Genomic DNA, 6323 nt, shown 5'->3' on the forward strand with positions numbered 1-6323 from the left:
AATCTCTCAACCAGCAGGAGAAACGAGTGCTAGCTAGTTCCTGTTCCTGACTTGAGCAGATGGATCTGGTGTTAGTGACCTGTGCTGCTCTGCCATGTTACTGAGGAGCAGACACAATGAGAGGACACATTAGGCCTGCCCTCAGATATGAAGAGGTCCTACAAAGCTTCAAACCACAGGAAGCCGTTCAAACCCACTTCCCAGCTAGAACATAACGTTCTGAGAACCATGTCCTATGGTTATTTTGCCTACAGCCTTCCCACAATGTTCTGGGAATGGTACAGGATACCTAGGTAGAAGATAGCGTTCTGAGAACCATATGTTTCTTAGGTGGGAATTTCAGTATAACATTTCCTACAGGTTTCCTTGTGGTTTTATTTAAAGTAATGTTTTCAAATTGATCAAAGAACGTTAAGAAACAATGTTCTTCTGTGGGAATTTCAGTACTTCAGCATAACGTTTCCTACAGGTGTTTCCTCGTGTTCTCAGAACATTAAGAAAACTTTCCATAAAAAAAACACAAAAAAATGTTAGTAACGTTGAAAGAACCTTCTAAGAATGTTATTTAAAATAAATATACATTCTGTTCTCAACGACAACAAAACTCTCTCTATCCTCTGTGTGATCACGCTCTCTGCGGCCGATGTGAGTAAGACCTTTAAACAGGTCAACATTCACAAGGCCGCGGGGCCAGACGGATTACCAGGACGTGTACTGCGAGCATGCGCTGACCAACTGGCAGGTGTCTTCACTGACATTTTCAACCTCTCCCTGTCCGATTCTGTAATGCCAACATGTTTTAAGCAGACCACCATAGTGCCTGTGCCCAAGAACACGAAGGTAACCTGCCTAAATGACTACCGACCCGTAGCACTCAGGTCTGTAGACATGAAGTGCTTTGAAAGGCTGGTCATGGCTCACGTCAACACCATTATCCCAGAAACCCTAGACCCACTTCAATTTGCATACCGCCCGAACAGATCCACAGACGATGCAATCTCTATTACACTCCACACTGCCCTTTCCCACCTGGACAAAAGGAACACCTACACTCCCGTTCAAAAGTTTGGGGTCACTTACAAATGTCCTTGTTTTTAAAGAAAAGCAATTTTTTTGTCCATTTAAATAACATCAAATTGATCAGAAATACAGTGTAGACATTGTTAATGTTGTAAATTACTATTGTAGCTGGAAACGGCAGATTTTTTATGGAATATCTACATAGGCGTACAGAGGCCCATTATCAGCAACCATCACTCCTGTGTTCCAATGGCACGTTGTGTTAGCTAATCCAAGTTTATAATTTTAAAAGGCTAATTGATCATTAGAAAACTCTTTTGCAATGATGTTAGCCCAGCTGAAAACTGTTGTCCTGATTAAAGAAGCAACAAAACTGGCCATCTTTAGACTAGTTGAGTATCTGGAGCATCAGCATTTGTGGGTTCGATTACAGGCTCAAAATGGCCAGAAACAAATAACTTTCTTCTGAAACTCATCAGTCTATTCTTGTTCTGAGAAATGAAGGCTATTCCATGTGAGATATTGCAGAGAAACTGAAGATCTGGTACAACGCTGTGTACTACTCCCTTCACAGAACAGCGTGAACTGGCTCTAACCAGAATAGAAAGAGGAGTGTGAGGCCCCGGTGCACAACTGAGCAAGAGGACCAATACATTAGAGTGTCTAGTTTGAGAAACAGACGCCTCACAAGTCCTCAACTGGCAGCATCATTAAATAGTACCCGCAAAACACCAGTCTCAATGTCAACAGTGAGGAGGTGACTCCGGAATGCTGGCCTTCTAGGCAGAGTTGCAAAGAAAAAGCCATATCTCTGTCCACTGTCTGTGTTCTTTTGCCCATCTTAATCTTCTATTTTTATTGGCCAGTCTGGGATATGGCTTTTTCTATGCAACTCTGCCTAGTAGGCCAGCATCCCGGGGTCGCCTCTTCACTGTTGAAGTTGCCATACAGGTCATACACATTTCCCATTATAAATCAGACCTGTCGTCAAACTGTGCACGTGTGAACGAGCATGAACTAAAACTCTGCCTGAATTAACGCCCATCATTCACCTTTTATGGTGACAATAACGCCATTATTGGCTGCATACTTTGGTAGTATTGGAATTAGGCCAAGACGGTATATCTAAAGGAAATATCAATGGCGAACTTGATCAAATGTCTTTGGAGGTGTTGGCAGAAGTTTTTTTTTTCAGTGACATTTGCTGTATCGGACCGTTTCTGAAACACAAAAACAATTGCAAACTACTGTGGACCTGTAAACAGATCGTTTGAATTCAATAATGTTTTGCATTGACTTTCTCCCAAACCTAAATGTGCTGCAATGCCCACGAATTCTGAAACATTGTCTTCTCTGAAAAATGTTTGAACTACAATAGGCCTACTTACAGTGGTAGCCTACACACTTCAATGCAACATATCAACTGTCTGTTCACCTGTAAAATGTTACTGTAGCCTATGTTATAAACTACGCTCCCTATCCGATGCATAGAGCAAATACTTGAAATCATAATAGCCTATCTAATAGGATCATTTAAATTAGAGATAAGGTCATTTGTTGTATGGCTACTTGGGGAACATGAACTCATCATGGCCAGAAAAGGTGCAATGTTCATGATATATGTATTACGTTTATAAATGAAACAGTGTCTACTCGAGAAATGTGACATTACAGTATTCAGACGTAGCCTACAAACGTCAATGGAAAAGGTGAACTGCTGTTCTACCGTTACATTTTGGATCGCATAGAGCAAAATACTTTAAACACCGGAAGCTTATCTATTTACTACTGAGAAGTGGGTCCAGTTAAATGAGAGATGGGACAAACGGTAGCATATCCTAACTTGTTGTAGGCCTATTGACTATTTTGTACGAAACCATCAGTCAGAAAAGGTGAGGAATTTATTATGCAATGATCATGGAAATTAAAAAATAATCAGAAATATATACTTTTTGGTTATGAATACATGATAATATATTCCCCATTTGCACAAGGCTACTTTTGCCTTCTTGCAATACAATTCTTCAACCACTAGAAACTGCATACGCATGGTCTAAAGTTTGTGGGAGGACAAGCACATGCTCATGTTTAGTTTTAAAAAAATGCCAATTTTTGGGTGACAACTGGCACAAGCATGTTTTGTGGCATATTTTGTGCATACCCAACATGTATAAATTAGGCCCCTGGAGCCAGACTATACGTAAGCCCCCAGTACTCCTCCTGGCTTCCTCTGCCATTCCTGGCTTCTCATTAGTCTCTCTCAGTACTCCTCCTGGCTTCCTCTGCCATTCCTGGCTTCTCATTAGTCTCTCTCTCTCTCTCTCTCTCTCTCTCTCTCTCTCTCTCTCTCTCTCTCTCTCCAGTGCCCGACCATAACTAAGCTCCTGTGCTGCAATGGAAGCAAATCCCTGCCAGCAATGTTCCAACATCCAGCGGCGGAAAAGCCTTCCCAAAGGTGAATCTATGTATATGGCAGCAAAGGAGAGACAAACTCCATATTAATGCTCATGGATTTTGGCAATATGATGTTCGACGAGGCAGGTGTCCACATTACTTTGGTCGTAGTGTATATCCCATATGTTTTGATGTTTGCTTGCCTGTTGTTTGCGTGGACATGGTTGCTGGAGAGATGAGATTGTGAGTTTTCTCGTGTGCAGGCACCATGAGTTGAGAGTCCAACAGTATCGCTGATGAAGACAAGAGGTAGAGGAAACTGGCCCCCTCATAAAATACCCTGCTAACTTGCCATACTGTAGTCTGTCTGTGTGCTGCTGCTTCCCCACCGACTACACCGCCCGAGGAGTGAGAAGAGGAGTTGATGATCTATAGGGCCATTAGGCCTCTAACCCCTAACTCTCTCACTTTACTTGCATCTCTCGTCATACACCCATACCATTAGCCGTTAGCTTCCTCGGGCCACCAGTTGGAGATAGAAGATTTAAACAAATAGAGGAGAAAGAGGACGAAGAGGTATGAACCTGGTGTTGATAAAGACGGGGAGTGGTGTCATGCCATTACTGATAGTGAGGGAGCAGGAGCAGCTAATATGCTAGATAAGATGAGGAGTAGAGCACCGACACCACTCTCTGTGATGGATACCTTTGGTCTGGTCTTTCTGAGGAGATTATCCCTGTTAGCTATTCCTATTGGACCAGCAGCACGAGAAGAAGGGGCATTTTGTTTTGCTTATGTGTGTTCAGAATAGGGTAGACAAAAGGATGATGTTAGAATGACACAAAATGATGTATGTTTGAGCGGGGGGGGGGGGGAGGGGGTGGGGAGGGGGGCAAGGGGGGTTAGCGGCTCCTTAGTGTTTCATCTGCTTGAAATGACACTATCAACAGTCTGCGGAACTGAACACGGTCAAGGTACCGGTACGTGATGGTTTCTAAGACAGAATCTTATATCAGACGTGCACATGAGCATAATGAAGTAGCTCTCCATATAAACTTCTTACTCTGAGTCGGGTAGGAAAAATGAACATCTTTATATTCAGCGTTGAACGTGGACGCACACAGTACGAGGTTAAAACGCTCTGGTGACGGGTGGATTCTTTAATCCTCAGGCAACACTTGACCACATTTGCATGCCCACCAATATGCCCGTTGTATTCCGGGAAACTCAATATTCCATTTTTGGAGTCGACACATACTAGAACATCATATCCTGTTTAAAAACTAAACCCGCAAAAAGTTGTGTCCCGGTTATAGAGACAAAACCCGAATAAGATGCCCCCTGGACATCTGATCTAAGACGGGATACTGTGGCATAAACAAGATCTTATCCCCTTTACTGTTGTTTCTTCCATCTGCACCCAAGCTTCAGTTTGCGCATATCGCGGTTGTGTGGATAATGTTTTCCCATCCTGACTTCAACACAAATAACTTAAATATAGGCTATACCTGCGCCGCAGTTCGAGCTGCCACATAACAATTCCACAATTTATTTGCGATACACCGTAGCCTACTGGCTTAGGCTCCTTTCACCGGCTAATTTAGATACGTTTCCTGTTTATAATTTAGGCCATATATAATTTCGAACAATTTGGTAGGCCATTTGTTTGTCAAACCTATAGTTTGATACATGCAGCTTCTCTTCTGTATCATAAATGGTTGCCACCAGAAGTAAATAAAGTTATGCAATAAACACTATAGCCATTGATAGAATGAATGCATTAAGTAATTAGTTAACACCAGTGAGTTGTCTGTTTAGTTTATGGACCTGGGAGAAAATGCAACTAATTCCAAAACCCAGTAGGAAAGATTGTTTTAAGCAACATGAAAGCTGAGAAAACAATGGAACCGTTCTGGTAAGACTTCAGCGCTTGGTACATATTTATGTGATTGTAAAAACTCTGCTGGCATAACAGTGTCAAAGAAAGCTCAAACAAGTCTACACGCGCATTCATATTTTTCAAGAGACACTGAAAAGAAGAAATCATAATTCTCACACCCCTGTCGCGAACAAAAAATGTATATTTAGTGTTTGTATAATTTTACTGCAAAAAAGTAATATTATATTAGAGGCATTACATGTGAGAGGTTATAGCCTACACGTCGTGTCCACATTTCAGACTATTCCATTTAACCCGTGATCGACGATATCAAAAGTGCGTATGTAACAGTTCTCCAGAATTATAAAGACGCTAGCAAGCCGAGTCATGGATTAAGCTACTCTCCGTACTACTGTACGCAAGCTAAAAGTGTCCCGTGACTAAGAGAGGAGGCTTGGCTCAGAGACTCTGACTCTTGAGTATTAAAGTTCAGCTGTTGTGTCAGATGTTGGGATTGTTGTTTGGCCTGGCTCTGGCTACAGCCGGAATAGATCCCCCTGATGAGTGGAGGGATGCCCCACAGGGCGGATCACTTACTGCACCGTAGGCTGTTGATACATGAATAAGTGATACAGCTCTAGAGAGTCTTAAGAGGGGAGGATTGGGGAAGCAATATTTTACGTCTCAGTGGCTGACCACCTCTTCTGGATGGGCCACATAACGCTCACCCTCAGATAGCCACTTTTACACAGGATGAGGGAGGGGTAGAGAGAGAGAGGGGCAACACACTCTGAGAGAGAGGGGGTTGGAGAGAGAGAGAAGGGGCTGTGGTTGCTATGCAGCGAGGTTGGCCAGCCCACAGTCGGGACGCAGGCCAGGCGTGGAGGTGGTGGCTGTGAGACGGCTATGCGAGAGAGAGAGAGAGGCCGCAGGACCGTTGCCGGTGAGAGAGAGAGGGGGTTTGAGAGAGAGAGGGGTGTGAGAGAGAGAGAGAGAGAGAGACGAGAGAACAGAGCGAGAAGAGAGAGAG

At 43.2% G+C, this 6323-nt stretch overlaps 1 protein-coding gene across 1 annotated transcript in view; it reads right to left on the minus strand.

The window, feature by feature from the left end:
* The window catches only part of cdh13 (cadherin 13, H-cadherin (heart)), a 526099-nt gene that overhangs the window by 240049 nt on the left and 279727 nt on the right, over window positions 1–6323 (minus strand). The gene's annotated exons all lie outside the window — the stretch shown is intronic.

This window comes from Salvelinus sp. IW2-2015, linkage group LG4q.1:29 (assembly GCF_002910315.2).
Source record: "Salvelinus sp. IW2-2015 linkage group LG4q.1:29, ASM291031v2, whole genome shotgun sequence".
Lineage (NCBI taxonomy): Eukaryota > Metazoa > Chordata > Actinopteri > Salmoniformes > Salmonidae > Salvelinus > Salvelinus sp. IW2-2015.